We start from the raw sequence: 18,861 nt of genomic DNA on the forward strand, positions 1-18,861 counted from the left end.
CACTCTCTACTGACTTCCCACGCACTCTCCACCGACTTCCCACGCACTCTCTACCGACTTCCCACGCACTCTCCACCGACTTCCCACGCACTCTCCACCGACTTCCCACGCACTCTCCACCGACTTCCCCGCACTCTCCACCGACTTCCCACGCACTCTCTACCGACTTCCCACGCTCTCTCTACCGACTTCCCACGCACTCTCTACCGACTTCCCACGCACTCTCTACCGACTTCCCACGCACTCTCCACCGACTTCCCACGCACTCTCCAGCGACTTCCCACGCACTCTCTACCGACTTCCCACGCACTCTCCACCGACTTCCCACGCACTCTCCACCGACTTCCCACGCACTCTCTACCGACTTCCCACGCACTCTCTACCGACTTCCCACGCACTCTCTACCGACTTCCCACGCACTCTCTACCGACTTCCCCGCACTCTCCACCGACTTCCCACGCACTCTCCACTGACTTCCCACGCACTCTCCACCGACTTCCCACGCACTCTCTACCGACTTCCCACGCACTCTCTACCGACTTCCCACGCATTCTCTACCGACTTCCCACGCACTCTCCACCGACTTCCCACGCACTCTCCACCGACTTCACACGCACTCTCCACCGACTTCCCACGCACTCTCCACCGACTTCCCACGCACTCTCCACCGACTTCCCCGCACTCTCTACCGACTTCCCCGCACTCTCTACCGACTTCCCACGCACTCTCCGCCGACTTCCCCGCACTCTCCGCCGACTTCCCCGCACTCTCCACCGACTTCCCCGCACTCTCTACCGACTTCCCCGCACTCTCTACCGACTTCCCCGCACTCTCCACCGACTTCCCACGCACTCTCCACCGACTTCCCACGCACTCTCTACCGACTTCCCACGCACTCTCCACCGACTTCCCACGCACTCTCCACCGACTTCCCCGCACTCTCCACCGACTTCCACGCACTCTCCACCGACTTCCCCGCACTCTCCACCGACTTCCCACGCACTCTCTACCGACTTCCCCGCACTCTCTACCGACTTCCCACGCACTCTCTACCGACTTCCCACGCACTCTCCACCGACTTCCCACGCACTCTCCACCGACTTCCCCGCACTCTCCACCGACTTCCACGCACTCTCCACCGACTTCCCCGCACTCTCCATCGACTTCCCACGCACTCTCTACCGACTTCCCCGCACTCTCTACCGACTTCCCACGCACTCTCTACCGACTTCCCACGCACTCTCCACCGACTTCCCACGCACTCTCCACCGACTTCCCACGCACTCTCTACCGACTTCCCACGCACTCTCTACCGACTTCCCACGCACTCTCTACCGACTTCCCACGCACTCTCTACCGACTTCCCCGCACTCTCCACCGACTTCCCACGCACTCTCCACTGACTTCCCACGCACTCTCCACCGACTTCCCACGCACTCTCTACCGACTTCCCACGCACTCTCTACCGACTTCCCACGCATTCTCTACCGACTTCCCACGCACTCTCCACCGACTTCCCACGCACTCTCCACCGACTTCCCACGCACTCTCTACCGACTTCCCACGCACTCTCCACCGACTTCCCACGCACTCTCCACCGACTTCACACGCACTCTCCACCGACTTCCCACGCACTCTCCACCGACTTCCCACGCACTCTCCACCGACTTCCCCGCACTCTCTACCGACTTCCCCGCACTCTCTACCGACTTCCCACGCACTCTCTACTGACTTCCCACGCACTCTCCACCGACTTCCCCGCACTCTCCACCGACTTCCCACGCACTCTCCACCGACTTCCCACGCACTCTCTACCGACTTCCCACGCACTCTCCACCGACTTCCCACGCACTCTCCACCGACTTCCCACGCACTCTCCACCGACTTCCCCGCACTCTCCACCGACTTTCCACGCACTCTCTACCGACTTCCCACGCACTCTCTACCGACTTCCCACGCACTCTCTACCGACTTCCCACGCACTCTCTACCGACTTCCCACGCACTCTCCACCGACTTCCCACGCACTCTCCAGCGACTTCCCACGCACTCTCTACCGACTTCCCCGCACTCTCCACCGACTTCCCACACACTCTCTACTGACTTCCCACGCACTCTCCACCGACTTCCCACGCACTCTCCAGCGACTTCCCACGCACTCTCCACCGTCTTCCCACGCACTCTCCACCGACTTCCCACGCACTCTCTACCGACTTCCCACGCACTCTCTACCGACTTCCCCGCACTCTCCACCGACTTCCCACGCACTCTCTACCGACTTCCCCGCACTCTCCACCGACTTCCCACGCACTCTCCACCGACTTCCCACGCACTCTCCAGCGACTTCCCACGCACTCTCCACCGTCTTCCCACGCACTCTCCACCGACTTCCCACGCACTCTCCACCGACTTCCCACGCACTCTCTACCGACTTCCCCGCACTCTCCACCGACTTCCCACACACTCTCTACTGACTTCCCACGCACTCTCCACCGACTTCCCACGCACTCTCTACCGACTTCCCACGCACTCTCCACCGACTTCCCACGCACTCTCCACCGACTTCCCACGCACTCTCCACCGACTTCCCCGCACTCTCCACCGACTTCCCACGCACTCTCTACCGACTTCCCACGCACTCTCTACCGACTTCCCACGCACTCTCTACCGACTTCCCACGCACTCTCTACCGACTTCCCACGCACTCTCCACCGACTTCCCACGCACTCTCCAGCGACTTCCCACGCACTCTCTACCGACTTCCCCGCACTCTCCACCGACTTCCCACACACTCTCTACTGACTTCCCACGCACTCTCCACCGACTTCCCACGCACTCTCCAGCGACTTCCCACGCACTCTCCACCGTCTTCCCACGCACTCTCCACCGACTTCCCACGCACTCTCTACCGACTTCCCACGCACTCTCTACCGACTTCCCCGCACTCTCCACCGACTTCCCACGCACTCTCTACCGACTTCCCCGCACTCTCCACCGACTTCCCACGCACTCTCTACCGTCTTCCCACGCACTCTCCACCGACTTCCCACGCACTCTCCACCGACTTCCCACGCACTCTCCACCGACTTCCCACGCATTCTCTACCAATTTCCCACGCACTCTCCACCGACTTCACACGCACTCTCCACCGACTTCCCACGCACTCTCCACCGACTTCCCACGCACTCTCTACCGACTTCCCACGCACTCTCCACCGACTTCCCACGCACTCTCTACCGACTTCCCACGCACTCTCCACCGACTTCCCCGCACTCTCCACCGACTTCCCCGCACTCTCCACCGACTTCCCACGCACTCTCTACCGACTTCCCACGCACTCTCCACCGACTTCCCACGCACTCTCCACCGATTTCCCACGCACTCTCCACCGACTTCCCACGCACTCTCCACCGATTTCCCACGCACTCTCCACCGACTTCACACGCACTCTCCACCGACTTACCCGCACTCTCCACCGACTTCCCACGCACTCTCTACCGACTTCCCCGCACTCTCTACCGACTTCCCACGCACTCTCTACCGACTTCCCACGCACTCTCTACCGACTTCCCACGCACTCTCCACCGACTTCCCACGCACTCTCCACCGACTTCCCACGCACTCTCTACCGACTTCCCCGCACTCTCCACCGACTTCCCACGCACTCTCCACCGACTTCCCACGCACTCTCTACCGACTTCCCACGCACTCTCTACCGACTTCCCCGCACTCTCTACCGACTTCCCACGCACTCTCCACCGATTTCCCACGCACTCTCCACCGACTTCACACGCACTCTCCACCGACTTCCCCGCACTCTCCACCGACTTCCCACGCACTCTCTACCGACTTCCCCGCACTCTCTACCGACTTCCCACGCACTCTCCACCGACTTCCCCGCACTCTCCACCGACTTCCCACGCACTCTCTACCGACTTCCCACGCACTCTCCAGCGACTTCCCCGCACTCTCTACCGACTTCCCACGCACTCTCTACTGACTTCTCACGCACTCTCTACCGACTTCCCACGCACTCTCTACCGACTTCCCACGCACTCTCTACCGACTTCCCCGCACTCTCCACCGACTTCCCATGCACTCTCTACCGACTTCCCACGCACTCTCCACCGACTTCCCCGCACTCTCCACCGACTTCCCACGCACTCTCCACCGACTTCCCACGCACTCTCCACCGCCTTCCCCGCACTCTCCACCGACTTCCCACGCACTCTCCACCGACTTCCCACGCACTCTCTACCGACTTCCCACGCACTCGCTTTCGAATTCCCAAGTTTAAAACTCACAGTGGTTAGCACTGCTGCCTCACAGCACCAGGGATCCGGGCCGCACGGTGGCACTCTTTCAGAGAGTCGGTGCAGACTCGATGGGCCGAATGATCTCCTGCACTGTTGCTATTTTAACATTACCTGCCTGTCCTCCCCCGCCTTCTGACTGGTGGTCACTCATTCCCCATTCCCCCTTGGACTGCATTTCCTGAAGCTGCAGTGTGACCATGTCTATAAACGTGCTGTCCCCGGCCTCCGAGCCTCCAGCCGATGCTCAAACTCTGAAACCCGGCTCTCAGGCTGCTGAAGCCGGAGCACTTCCTGCAGCGTGCTCATCGAGACTGCACACAACGTCTCGCAATTACGCTGCTTAACCGTCTCAGCTCAAAGCATGGCTTCTCCAGTATTCTGCATAACTGTAATCGCTCATCCCTGGAACCATTCTCGTGAATCTCCTTTACCCTATCGAAAGTCATATCTTAACGTTGGTGCCCTGAAGTGAGCACAGTACCCAAGCTTTTTAAATTTATTCATAGGGTGTGTGTCACCAGCAAGACCAGTTATTGCCCCTGAGAATGTGGCTGGAAGGCACCTTCCTGACCCATTGTAGACTTTGGGACGGAGGTATGTGTGGGACGGAGGTGTCTCTGGGACGGAGGTGTCTCTGGGACGGAGGTGTCTCTGGGACGGAGGTGTCTCTGGAACGGAGAAGTCGCTGGGACGGAGATGTCTGTGGGACGGAGTGTCTCTGGGACGGAGTGTCTCTGGGACGGAGGTGTCTCTGGGACGGAGGTGTCTCTGGGACGGAGGTGTCTGTGGGACGGAGGTGTCTGTGGGACGGAGTGTCTCTGGGACGGAGTGTCTCTGGGACGGAGGTGTCTCTGGGACGGAGGTGTCTCTGGGACGGAGGTGTCTGTGGGACGGAGGTGTCTGTGGGACGGAGTGTCTCTGGGACGGAGTGTCTCTGGGACGGAGGTGTCTCTGGGACGGAGGTGTCTCTGGGACGGAGGTGTCTGTGGGACGGAGGTGTCTGTGGGACGGAGTGTCTCTGGGACGGAGTGTCTCTGGGACGGAGGTGTCTCTGGGACGGAGGTGTCTCTGGGACGGAGGTGTCTGTGGGACGGAGGTGTCTGTGGGACGGAGTGTCTCTGGGACGGAGTGTCTCTGGGACGGAGGTGTCTCTGGGACGGAGGTGTCTCTGGGACGGAGGTGTCTATGTGACGGAGGTGTCTGCGGGACGGAGGTGTCTCTGGGACGGAGGTGTCTGCGGGACGGAGGTGTCTGCGGGACGGAGGTGTCTCTGGGATGGAGGTGTCTGTGGCACGGAGGTGTCTGTGGGACGGAGGTGTCTGTGGGACGGAGGTGTCTGTGGGACGGAGGTATCTGTCGGATGGAGGTGTCTCTGGGATGGAGGTGTCTCTGGGACGGAGGTGTCTCTGGGACGGAGGTGTCTGTGGGATGGAGGTGTCTGTGGGACGGAGGTGTCTCTGGGACGGAGGTGTCTCTGGGACGGAGGTGTCTGTGGGACGGAGGTGTCTCTGGGACGGAGGTGTCTGTGGGACGGAGGTGTCTCTGGGACGGAGGTGTCTGTGGGACGGAGGTGTCTGTGGGACGGAGGTGTCTCTGGGACGGAGGTGTCTGTTGGACGGAGGTGTCTGCGGGACGGAGGTGTCTCTGGGACGGAGGTGTCTGTGGGACGGAGGTGTCTGTGGGACGGAGGTGTCTGCGGGACTGAGGTGTCTGTGGGACGGAGGTGTCTGTGGGACGGAGGTGTCTCTGGGACGGAGGTGTCTCTGGGACGGAGGTGTCTGCGGGACGGAGGTGTCTGCGGGACGGAGGTGTCTGTTGGACGGAGGTGTCTGCGGGACGGAGGTGTCTCTGGGACGGAGGTGTCTATGGGACGGTGGTGACTGCGGGACGGAGGTGTCTGCGGGACGGAGGTGTCTCTGGGACGGAGTGTCTCTGGGACGGAGGTGTTTCTGGGACGGGGTGTCTCTGGGACGGAGGTGTCTGTGTGACGGAGGTGACTGCGGGACGGAGGTGTCTCTGGGACGGAGGTGTCTCTGGGACGGAGGTGTCTGCGGGACGGAGGTGTCTGCGGGACGGAGGTGTCTGTGGGACGGAGGTGTCTGTGGGACGGAGGTGTCTCTGGGACGGAGGTGTCTCTGGGATGGAGGTGCCTGTGTGGTGAAGATGTCTGTGGGCTGGAGGTGTCTCTGGGCTGGAGGTGTCTCTGGGACGGAGGTGTCTCTGGGACGGAGGTGTCTCTGGGACGGAGGTGTCTGTGTGACGGAGGTGTCTGCGGGACTGAGGTGTCTCTGGGACGGAGGTTCCTGTGTGACGGAGGTGTCTGCGGGACGGAGGTGTCTGTGGGATGGAGGTGTCTGTGTGACGCAGGTGTCTCTGGGACGGAGGTGTCTCTGGGACGGAGGTGTGTCTGGGACAGAGGTGTCTGTGTGACGGAGGTGTCTGTGTGACGGAGGTGTCTGTGGGATGGAGGTGTCTGTGTGACGCAGGTGTCTCTGGGACGGAGGTGTCTCTGGGACGGAGGTGTGTCTGGGACAGAGGTGTCGGTGTGACGGAGGTGTCTGTGTGACGGAGGTGTCTCTGGGACGGAGGTGTCTGCGGGACTGAGGTGCCTGTGTGACGGAGGTGTCTGTGTGACGGAGGTGTCTGTGGGACGGAGGTGCCTGTGGGACGGAGGTGTCTGCGGGACGGAGGTATCTGTCGGATGGAGGTGTCTCTGGGATGGAGGTGTCTCTGGGACGGAGGTGTCTGCGGGACGGAGGTGTCTGCGGGACGGAGGTATCTGTCGGATGGAGGTGTCTCTGGGATGGAGGTGTCTCTGGGACGGAGGTGTCTGTGGGACGGAGGTGTCTCTGGGACGGAGGTGTCTCTGGGACGGAGGTGTCTCTGGGACGGAGGTGTCTGCGGGACGGAGGTGTCTGCGGGACGGAGGTATCTGTCGGATGGAGGTGTCTCTGGGACGGAGGTGTCTCTGGGACGGAGGTGTCTGCGGGACGGAGGTGTCTGCGGGACGGAGGTATCTGTCGGATGGAGGTGTCTCTGGGACGGAGGTGTCTCTGGGACGGAGGTGTCTGCGGGACGGAGGTGTCTGTGTGACGGAGGTGTCTGCGGGACGGAGGTGTCTGTGTGACGGAGGTGTCTGTGTGACGGAGGTGTCTGTGTGACGGAGGTGTCTGTGTGACGGAGGTGTCTCTGGGACGGAGGTGCCTGTGTGACGGAGGTGCCTGTGTGACGGAGGTGTCTGCGGGACGGTGGTGCCTGTGTGACGGAGGTGTCTGTGTGACGGAGGTGTCTGCGGGACGGTGGTGCCTGTGTGACGGAGGTGTCTGTGTGACGGAGGTGTCTGCGGGACGGAGGTGTCTCTGGGACGGAGGTGTCTCTGGGACGGAGGTGTCTCTGGGACGGAGGTGTCTCTGGGACGGAGGTGTCTGTGGGACGGAGGTGTCTCTGGGACGGAGGTGTCTGTGTGACGGAGGTGTCTGCGGGACGGAGGTGCCTGTGGGACGGAGGTGTCTGCGGGACGGAGGTATCTGTCGGATGGAGGTGTCTCTGGGACGGAGGTGTCTCTGGGACGGAGGTGTCTCTGGGACGGAGGTGTCTGCGGGACGGAGGTGTCTGCGGGACGGAGGTATCTGTCGGATGGAGGTGTCTCTGGGATGGAGGTGTCTCTGGGACGGAGGTGTCTGCGGGACGGAGGTGTCTGCGGGACGGAGGTATCTGTCGGATGGAGGTGTCTCTGGGACGGAGGTGTCTCTGGGACGGAGGTGTCTGCGGGACGGAGGTGTCTGTGTGACGGAGGTGTCTGCGGGACGGAGGTATCTGTCGGATGGAGGTGTCTGCGGGACGGAGGTGTCTGTGTGACGGAGGTGTCTGTGTGACGGAGGTGTCTCTGGGACGGAGGCGCCTGTGTGACGGAGGTGCCTGTGTGACGGAGGTGTCTGCGGGACGGAGGTGTCTCTGGGACGGTGGTGTCTCTGGGACGGAGGTGTCTCTGGGACGGAGGTGTCTCTGGGACGGAGGTGTCTGTGGGACGGAGGTGTCTCTGGGACGGAGGTGTCTCTGGGACGGAGGTGTCTCTGGGATGGGGTGTCTCTGGGACGGAGGTGTCTGTGGGACGGAGGTGTCTGTGTGACGGAGGTGACTGCGGGACTGAGGTGTCTCTGGGACGGAGGTGTCTGTGGGACGGAGGTGTCTGCGGGACTGAGGTGTCTCTGGGACGGAGGTGTCTGTGGGACGGGGTGTCTGTGGGACGGAGGTGTCTGCGGGACGGAGGTGTCTGTGGGACGGAGGTGTCTGCGGGACTGAGGTGTCTCTGGGACGGAGGTGTCTGTTGGACGGAGGTGTCTGCGGGACGGAGGTGTCTCTGGGACGGAGGTGCCCTGGGACGGAGGTGTCTGTGGGACGGAGGTGTCTGTTGGACGGAGGTGTCTGCGGGACGGAGGTGTCTGTTGGACGGAGGTGTCTGCGGGACGGAGGTGTCTCTGGGACGGAGGTGCCCTGGGACGGAGGTGACTGCGGGACGGAGGTGTCTGCGGGACGGAGGTGTCTGCGGGACGGAGGTGTCTCTGGGATGGGGTGTCTCTGGGACGGAGGTGTCTGTGGGACGGAGGTGTCTGTGTGACGGAGGTGTCTGCGGGACTGAGGTGTCTCTGGGACGGAGGTGTCTGTTGGACGGAGGTGTCTGCGGGACGGAGGTGTCTCTGGGACGGAGGTGCCCTGGGACGGAGGTGTCTGTGGGACGGAGGTGTCTGTTGGACGGAGGTGTCTGCGGGACGGAGGTGTCTGTTGGACGGAGGTGTCTGCGGGACGGAGGTGTCTCTGGGACGGAGGTGCCCTGGGACGGAGGTGACTGCGGGACGGAGGTGTCTGCGGGACGGAGGTGTCTGCGGGACGGAGGTGCCCTGGGATGGAGGTGTCTGCGGGACGGAGGTGTCTGCGGGACTGAGGTGTCTGCGGGACGGAGGTGACTGCGGGACGGAGGTGTCTGCGGGACGGAGGTGTCTGCGGGACGGAGGTGCCCTGGGACGGAGGTGACTGCGGGACGGAGGTGTCTGCGGGACGGAGGTGTCTGTGTGACGGAGGTGTCTGCGGGACGGAGGTGTCTGCGGGACGGAGGTGTCTGCGGGACGGAGGTGTCTCTGGGACGGAGGTGTCTCTGGGACGGAGGTGTCTGTGTGACGGAGGTGTCTGTGGGACGGAGGTGTCTGCGGGACGGAGGTGTCTGCGGGACGGAGGTGTCTGCGGGACGGAGGTGTCTGCGGGACGGAGGTGTCTCTGGGACGGAGGTGTCTGCGGGACGGAGGTGTCTGCGGGACGGAGGTGTCTGCGGGACGGAGGTGTCTCTGGGACGGAGGTGTCTCTGGGACGGAGGTGTCTGTGTGACGGAGGTGTCTGTGGGACGGAGGTGTCTGCGGGACGGAGGTGTCTGCGGGACGGAGGTGTCTCTGGGACGGAGGTGTCTCTGGGACGGAGGTGTCTGCGGGACGGAGGTGCCCTGGGATGGAGGTGTCTGCGGGACGGAGGTGCCTGTGTGACGGAGGTGTCTCTGGGACGGAGGTGTCTGCGGGACTGAGGTGTCTGTGGGACGGAGGTGTCTGCGGGACTGAGGTGTCTGTGGGACGGAGGTGTCTCTGGGACGGAGGTGTCTGCGGGACGGAGGTGTCTCTGGGACGGAGGTGTCTCTGGGATGGAGGTGTCTGTGGGACGGAGGTGTCTGTGGGACGGAGGTGTCTCTGGGACGGAGGTGTCTGCGGGACGGAGGTGTCTCTGGGACGGAGGTGTCTCTGGGATGGAGGTGTCTGCGGGACGGAGGTGTCTGCGGGACGGAGGTGTCTCTGGAACGGAGGTGTCTCTGGGACGGAGGTGTCTGTGTGACGGAGGTGTCTGCGGGACGGAGGTGTCTGTTGGACGGAGGTGTCTGTGGGACGGAGGTGTCTGCGGGACGGAGGTGTCTGCGGGACGGAGGTGTCTGCGGGACGGAGGTGTCTCTGGGACGGAGGTGTCTGCGGGACGGAGGTGTCTGTTGGACGGAGGTGTCTGCGGGACGGAGATGTCTCTGGGATGGAGGTGTCTGTGGGACGGAGGTGTCTGCGGGACGGAGGTGTCTGTTGGACGGAGGTGTCTGCGGGACGGAGGTGTCTCTGGGACGGAGGTGTCTGTGGGACGGAGGTGTCTCTGGGACGGAGGTGTCTGTGGGACGGAGGTGTCTGCGGGACGGAGGTGTCTCTGGGACGGAGGTGACTGCGGGACGGAGGTGTCTGCGGGACGGAGGTGTCTCTGGGACGGAGTGTCTCTGGGACGGAGGTGTTTCTGGGACGGGGTGTCTCTGGGACGGAGGTGTCTGTGTGACGGAGGTGACTGCGGGACGGAGGTGTCTCTGGGACGGAGGTGTCTCTGGGACGGAGGTGTCTGCGGGACGGAGGAGTCTGCGGGACGGAGGTGTCTGCGGGACGGAGGTGTCTGTGGGACGGAGGTGTCTCTGGGATGGAGGTGCCTGTGTGGTGAAGATGTCTGTGGGCTGGAGGTGTCTCTGGGACGGAGGTGTCTGTGGGACGGAGGTGTCTGTGTGACGGAGGTGTCTGCGGGACTGAGGTGTCTCTGGGACGGAGGTGTCTCTGGGACGGAGGTGTCTCTGGGACGGAGGTGTCTGTGTGACGGAGGTGTCTGTGTGACGGAGGTGTCTGCGGGACGGAGGTGTCTGTGGGATGGAGGTGTCTGTGTGACGCAGGTGTCTCTGGGACGGAGGTGTCTCTGGGACGGAGGTGTGTCTGGGACAGAGGTGTCTGTGTGACGGAGGTGTCTGTGTGACGGAGGTGTCTGCGGGACTGAGGTGCCTGTGTGACGGAGGTGTCTGTGTGACGGAGGTGTCTGCGGGACGGAGGTGTCCCTGGGACGGAGGTGCCTGTGTGACGGAGGTGTCTGTGTGACGGAGGTGTCTGTGGGACGGAGGTGTCTGTGGGACGGAGGTGTCTGTGTGACGGAGGTGTCTGTGTGACGGAGGTGTCTGTCGGATGGAGGTGTCTGTGTGACGGAGATGTCTGTGTGACGGAGGTGTCTGTCGGATGGAGGTGTCTGTGGGACGGAGGTGTCTGTGTGACGGAGGTGTCTGTGTGACGGAGGTGTCTGTCGGATGGAGGTGTCTGTGTGACGGAGGTGTCTGTGGGACGGAGGTGTCTGCGGGACGGAGGTGTCTCTGGGATGGAGGTGTCTGTGGGACGGAGGTATCTGTCGGATGGAGGTGTCTCTGGGATGGAGGTGTCTCTGGGACGGAGGTGTCTCTGGGACGGAGGTGTCTCTGGGACGGAGGTGTCTGTGGGACGGAGGTGTCTCTGGGACGGAGGTGTCTCTGGGACGGAGGTGTCTCTGGGACGGAGGTGTCTCTGGGACGGTGGTGTCTCTGGGACGGAGGTGTCTCTGGGATGGGGTGTCTCTGGGACGGAGGTGTCTGTGGGACGGGGTGTCTCTGGGACGGAGGTGTCTGCGGGACGGAGGTGTCTGTGTGACGGAGGTGTCTGTGGGACGGAGGTGTCTGCGGGACTGAGGTGTCTCTGGGACTGAGGTGTCTCTGGGACGGAGGTGTCTGTTGGACGGAGGTGTCTGCGGGACGGAGGTGTCTCTGGGACGGAGGTGCCCTGGGACGGAGGTGTCTGTGGGACGGAGGTGTCTGCGGGACGGAGGTGCCTGCGGGACGGAGGTGTCTGTGGGACGGAGGTGTCTGCGGGACGGAGGTGTCTCTGGGACGGAGGTGTCTCTGGGACGGAGGTGTCTGTTGGACGGAGGTGTCTGCGGGACGGAGGTGTCTGCGGGACGGAGGTGCCTGCGGGACGGAGGTGTCTGTGGGACGGAGGTGTCTGCGGGACGGAGGTGTCTCTGGGACGGAGGTGTCTCTGGGACGGAGGTGTCTGCGGGACGGAGGTGTCTGCGGGACGGAGATGTCTCTGGGATGGAGGTGTCTGTGGGACGGAGGTATCTGTCGGATGGAGGTGTCTCTGGGATGGAGGTGTCTCTGGGACGGAGGTGTCTCTGGGACGGAGGTGTCTCTGGGACGGAGGTGCCTGTGTGGTGAAGATGTCTGTGGGCTGGAGGTGTCTCTGGGACGGAGGTGTCTGTGGGACGGAGGTGTCTGCGGGACTGAGGTGTCTCTGGGACGGAGGTGTCTCTGGGACGGAGGTGTCTCTGGGACGGAGGTGTCTGTGTGACGGAGGTGTCTGTGTGACGGAGGTGTCTGCGGGACTGAGGTGTCTCTGGGACGGAGGTGCCTGTGTGACGGAGGTGTCTCTGGGACGGAGGTGCCTGTGTGACGGAGGTGTCTCTGGGACGGAGGTGTCTCTGGGACGGAGGTGCCTGTGTGACGGAGGTGTCTCTGGGACGGAGGTGTCTGTGTGACGGAGGTGTCTGTGTGACGGAGGTGTGTCTGGGACAGAGGTGTCTGTGGGACGGAGGTGTCTGTGTGACGGAGGTGTCTGCGGGACGGAGGTGTCTCTGGGACGGAGGTGCCTGTGTGACGGAGGTGTCTCTGGTACAGAGGTGTCTGTGTGACGGAGGTGTCTCTGGTACAGAGGTGTCTCTGGGACGGAGGTGTGTCTGGGACAGAGGTGTCTGTGTGACGGAGGTGTCTGTGTGACGGAGGTGTCTCTGGGACGGGGTGTCTCTGGGACGGAGGTGTCTCTGGGACGGAGGTGTCTCTGGAACGGAGAAGTCGCTGGGACGGAGATGTCTGTGGGACGGAGTGTCTCTGGGACGGAGTGTCTCTGGGACGGAGGTGTTTCTGGGACGGGGTGTCTCTGGGACGGAGGTGTCTGTGTGACGGAGGTGTCTGTGTGACGGAGGTGTCTGTGGGACGGAGGTGTCTGTGGGACGGAGGTGTCTCTGGGACGGGGTGTCTCTGGGACGGAGGTGTCTCTGGGACGGAGGTGTTTCTGGGACGGAGGTGTCTGTGGGACGGAGGTGTTTCTGGGACGGGGTGTCTCTGGGACGGAGGTGTTTCTGGGACGGAGGTGTCTGTGGGACGGAGGTGTCTGTGGGACGGAGGTGTCTGTGGGACGGAGGTGCCTGTGTGGTGAAGATGTCTGTGGGCTGGAGGTGTCTCTGGGATGGAGGTGTCTCTGGGACGGAGGTGTCTGCGGGACGGAGGTGTCTCTGGGACGGAGGTGTCTCTGGGACGGAGGTGTCTGTGGGACGGAGGTGTCTCTGGGACGGAGGTGTCTGTGGGACGGAGGTGTCTCTGGGACGGGGTGTCTCTGGGACGGAGGTGTGTCTGGGACGGAGGTGCCCTGGGACGGAGGTGTTTCTGGGACGGAGGTGTCTGTGTGACGGAGGTGTCTGTGTGACGGAGGTGTCTCTGGGACGGAGGTGTTTCTGGGACGGGGTGTCTCTGGGACGGAGGTGTTTCTGGGACGGAGGTGTCTGTGGGACGGAGGTGTCTGTGGGACGGAGGTGTCTGTGGGACGGAGGTGTCTCTGGGACAGAGGTGTCTCTGGGACGGTGGTGTCTCTGGGACGGCGGTGTCTCTGGGACGGAGGTGCCTGTGTGGTGAAGATGTCTGTGGGCTGGAGGTGTCTCTGGGATGGAGGTGTCTCTGGGACGGAGGTGTCTGTGGGACGGAGGTGTCTGTGGGACGGAGGTGTCTGTGTGACGGAGGTGTCTGTGTGACGGAGGTGTCTGTCGGATGGAGGTGTCTGTGTGACGGAGGTGTCTGTGGGACGGAGGTGTTTGCGGGACGGAGGTGTCTCTGGGATGGAGGTGTCTGTGGGACGGAGGTATCTGTCGGATGGAGGTGTCTCTGGGATGGAGGTGTCTCTGGGACGGAGGTGTCTCTGGGACGGAGGTGTCTCTGGGACGGAGGTGTCTGTGGGACGGAGGTGTCTCTGGGACGGAGGTGTCTCTGGGACGGAGGTGTCTCTGGGACGGTGGTGTCTCTGGGACGGAGGTGTCTCTGGGATGGGGTGTCTCTGGGACGGAGGTGTCTGTGGGACGGGGTGTCTCTGGGACGGAGGTGTCTGCGGGACGGAGGTGTCTGTGTGACGGAGGTGACTGCGGGACTGAGGTGTCTCTGGGACGGAGGTGTCTGTGGGACGGAGGTGTCTGCGGGACTGAGGTGTCTCTGGGACGGAGGTGTCTGTTGGACGGAGGTGTCTGCGGGACGGAGGTGTCTCTGGGACGGAGGTGCCCTGGGACGGAGGTGTCTGTGGGACGGAGGTGTCTGCGGGACGGAGGTGCCTGCGGGACGGAGGTGCCTGCGGGACGGAGGTGTCTGTGGGACGGAGGTGTCTGCGGGACGGAGGTGTCTCTGGGACGGAGGTGTCTCTGGGACGGAGGTGTCTGTTGGACGGAGGTGTCTGCGGGACGGAGGTGTCTGCGGGACGGAGGTGCCTGCGGGACGGAGGTGTCTGTGGGACGGAGGTGTCTGCGGGACGGAGGTGTCTCTGGGACGGAGGTGTCTCTGGGACGGAGGTGTCTGCGGGACGGAGGTGTCTGCGGGACGGAGATGTCTCTGGGATGGAGGTGTCTGTGGGACGGAGGTATCTGTCGGATGGAGGTGTCTCTGGGATGGAGGTGTCTCTGGGACGGAGATGTCTCTGGGACGGAGGTGTCTCTGGGACGGAGGTGCCTGTGTGGTGAAGATGTCTGTGGGCTGGAGGTGTCTCTGGGACGGAGGTGTCTGTGGGACGGAGGTGTCTGCGGGACTGAGGTGTCTCTGGGACGGAGGTGTCTCTGGGACGGAGGTGTCTCTGGGACGGAGGTGTCTGTGTGACGGAGGTGTCTGCGGGACTGAGGTGTCTCTGGGACGGAGGTGCCTGTGTGACGGAGGTGTCTCTGGGACGGAGGTGCCTGTGTGACGGAGGTGTCTCTGGGACGGAGGTGTCTCTGGGACGGAGGTGCCTGTGTGACGGAGGTGTCTCTGGGACGGAGGTGTCTGTGTGACGGAGGTGTCTGTGTGACGGAGGTGTGTCTGGGACAGAGGTGTCTGTGGGACGGAGGTGTCTGTGTGACGGAGGTGTCTGCGGGACGGAGGTGTCTCTGGGACGGAGCTGCCTGTGTGACGGAGGTGTCTCTGGTACAGAGGTGTCTGTGTGACGGAGGTGTCTCTGGTACAGAGGTGTCTCTGGGACGGAGGTGTGTCTGGGACAGAGGTGTCTGTGTGACGGAGGTGTCTGTGTGACGGAGGTGTCTCTGGGACGGGGTGTCTCTGGGACGGAGGTGTCTCTGGGACGGAGGTGTCTCTGGAACGGAGAAGTCGCTGGGACGGAGATGTCTGTGGGACGGAGTGTCTCTGGGACGGAGTGTCTCTGGGACGGAGGTGTTTCTGGGACGGGGTGTCTCTGGGACGGAGGTGTTTCTGGGACGGAGGTGTCTGTGGGACGGAGGTGTCTGTGGGACGGAGGTGTCTGTGGGACGGAGGTGCCTGTGTGGTGAAGATGTCTGTGGGCTGGAGGTGTCTCTGGGATGGAGGTGTCTCTGGGACGGAGGTGTCTGCGGGACGGAGGTGTCTCTGGGACGGAGGTGTCTCTGGGACGGAGGTGTCTGTGGGACGGAGGTGTCTCTGGGACGGAGGTGTCTGTGGGACGGAGGTGTCTCTGGGACGGGGTGTCTCTGGGACGGAGGTGTGTCTGGGACGGAGGTGCCCTGGGACGGAGGTGTTTCTGGGACGGAGGTGTCTGTGTGACGGAGGTGTCTGTGTGACGGAGGTGTCTCTGGGACGGAGGTGTTTCTGGGACGGGGTGTCTCTGGGACGGAGGTGTTTCTGGGACGGAGGTGTCTGTGGGACGGAGGTGTCTGTGGGACGGAGGTGTCTGTGGGACGGAGGTGTCTCTGGGACAGAGGTGTCTCTGGGACGGTGGTGTCTCTGGGACGGCGGTGTCTCTGGGACGGAGGTGCCTGTGTGGTGAAGATGTCTGTGGGCTGGAGGTGTCTCTGGGATGGAGGTGTCTCTGGGACGGAGGTGTCTGTGGGACGGAGGTGTCTGTGGGACGGAGGTATCTGTGGGACGGAGGTGTCTCTGGGATGGAGGTGTCTGCGGGACGGAGGTGTCTCTGGGACGGAGGTGTCTCTGGGATGGAGGTGTCTGTGGGATGGAGATGTCTGTGGGACGGAGGTGTCTCTGGGACGGAGGTGTCTCTGGGATGGAGATGTCTCTGGGACGGAGGTGTCTGTGGGATGGAGGTGTCTGTGGGACGGAGGTGTCTGTGGGACGGAGGTATCTGTGGGACGGAGGTGTCTCTGGGATGGAGGTGTCTGCGGGACGGAGGTGTCTCTGGGATGGAGGTGTCTCTGGGACGGAGGTGTCTGTGGGACGGAGGTGTCTGTGGGACGGAGGTGTCTCTGGGACGGAGGTGTCTCTGGGACGGAGGTGTTTCTGGGACGGAGGTGTCTGTGGGACGGAGGTGTCTGTGGGACGGAGGTGTCTCTGGGACGGAGGTGTCTCTGGGACGGAGGTGTCTCTGGGACGGAGGTGTCTGTGGGACGGAGGTGTCTGTGGGACGGAGGTATCTGTGGGACGGAGGTGTCTCTGGGACGGAGGTGTCTGCGGGACGGAGGTGTCTCTGGGATGGAGGTGTCTGTGGGATGGAGGTACAGGCAGTGCTGTAAGGAGTGAATTCCAGCTTTGATCTTCCGACAGGTGAAGGTGGTGATAATTCCAAGTCGGTGTGAGCCTTCAAATTGTGGTGTTCCCCCAACACTGATAATTATCTTCCTCAGTACTGAAGGTAATAGACGCTTATTGAAGTGGGAGCGTTGAGCTGTTGATTTGTGTATTATAGGTTTTGTACACACTGCAAACTCGCTGTGGGGATGGTATTAAAAGGGTGGAGTCGATTTGAAAACCTTTATGGACAAAGACAACTTCAGTGTAATTTCTGTGAGAATCTGCACAAAGGGAGCTTTTCTCAGAAAAACACAACTATAATCTAACATCGGAACACAATTAGGAAGAGAAGTGGACACGTCAGCCCTTCGAGCCCGCTCCGCCATTCAATCAGATCATAGCTGATCTCTTCCTGGCCTCAAATCCACCGACTCCCCCCCTCCCCCTGTTCCCCATATCCCTTTCACCCATTATTTTAAATCAGAAATATATCTATCCTTCTTGAAACCCTTTAATGATTCGATTCCACCGCACTATTAGGCAGCGAGTTCCACAAACTCACCACCCTCTGCGAGAAGTAGTTCCTCCTCATCTCAGTTTTAAATCTACCGCCTCTCAACCTATATCTGTGACCTGAGTCTATTGATGTGGAGATGCCGGTATTGGACTGGGGTGAGCACAGTACGAAGTCTTACAACAACAGGTTAAAGTCCAACAGGTTTGTTTCGATGTCACTAGCTTTCGGAGCGCTGCTCCTTCCTCAGCTCCGAAAGCTAGTGATTCCAAACAAACCTGTTGGACTTTAACTTGGTGATGTAAGACTTCTTTCTGTTGTCGCACTAACTCCTTGCTGCATCCTCCCTGCCCTGTGATTACCTTTACTACTCGTGCACAGGTCACTCTGCACAGGGCTTGGAAGAGGTTTGAAACTTTTCAGAATCCTTCCCTTGGAGATACAAAGTGCAGAAACAATCCACTCACCATACCAGCTCTGTGATAGGAGAGATCAGGCACCTTCCCTCCCCCAGCCTGGTAATTTTGCCAGATTCCTCCTCCCCCCCCCCCCGAGGCTGACGTATTCACCTCTCTGCTCCGACTCTTATTCAGCTGCTGAGAGGCTGGGGACGAGCTGGACACACACAAACTGCAGGTACAGAATGCCCACCGAGGCACAGTTATTGTTTTACATGTCAGAGGTTGAGTTCATTGTGTAGTTTGCCACGTGGATGTGTTATCCTGTTTGTTATTCAGTCTGTGAGTTTCTGTCTTTCAGCCTTTGGCTCCACCTCTCTCTCTCTCTCTCTCCTACTCTCCCTCTGTCTCTCTCTCTCTGTCTCACTCTCTCTGTCTCACTGTCTCCCTCTGTCTCCCCCTCTGTCTCCCCCACTGTCTCTCCCTCTGTCTCTCCCTCTCTGTCTGTCAATCTCTCTCTCTCTCTCTCTGTGTGTCTCTCTGTCTGTCTCTCCCCCTGTCTCTATCTCTGTCTGTTTCTCTCTGTCTCTCTCTGTCTCTGGCTGTCTCTCCCCCTGTCTCTATCTCTGTCTGTCTGTCTCTCTCTCTCTCTCCCTGTCTCTCTCTCTGTTTCTCTCTGTCTCTGTCTCTCTCTGACTCTCTCTCTCCTACTCTCCCTCTGTCTCTGTCTGTCTCTCTCTCTCTGTCTCACTCTCTCTGTCTGTCTGTCTCTGTCTCTCCCTCCCTCTGTCTCTCTCTCTCTCTGCCTCTCTCTGTCTCTGTCTCTGTCTCCCCCTGTCTCTATCTCTGTCTCTCTCTCTGCCTGTCTCTCTCTGTTTCTCTGTCTCTCCCTCTGTCTCTGTCTCTCTCTCCCCTACTCTCTCTCTCTGACTCTCTCTCTCTCTCTGTCTCACTCTCTCTGTCTCACTCTCTCTGTCTCACTCTCTCTGTCTCACTCTCTCTGTCTGTCTCTCCCACTGTCTCTGTCTCTGTCTCTCCCTCTCCCTCTGTC

General features: G+C 61.6%; 1 protein-coding gene across 5 annotated transcripts in view; it reads left to right on the forward strand.

Annotated features, from left to right (window-relative positions):
• The window catches only part of LOC140430308 (Fanconi anemia core complex-associated protein 24-like), a 400,826-nt gene that overhangs the window by 93,358 nt on the left and 288,607 nt on the right, over positions 1–18,861 (forward strand). The window contains exon 1 of one of the 5 annotated variants that reach the window (XM_072517742.1): positions 17,936–18,048. The exons of 3 other annotated variants lie outside the window; for them this stretch is intronic. The gene's annotated coding sequence lies outside the window, so the exon portion shown is untranslated. Of the gene's footprint in view, positions 1–17,935; positions 18,049–18,861 lie in introns of those variants that run through there. One more of the 5 variants, XM_072517743.1, reaches the window with a different exon arrangement.

The sequence above is a fragment of the Scyliorhinus torazame genome, chromosome 10, assembly GCF_047496885.1.
Source record: "Scyliorhinus torazame isolate Kashiwa2021f chromosome 10, sScyTor2.1, whole genome shotgun sequence".
In the NCBI taxonomy this organism is placed as follows: domain Eukaryota; kingdom Metazoa; phylum Chordata; class Chondrichthyes; order Carcharhiniformes; family Scyliorhinidae; genus Scyliorhinus; species Scyliorhinus torazame.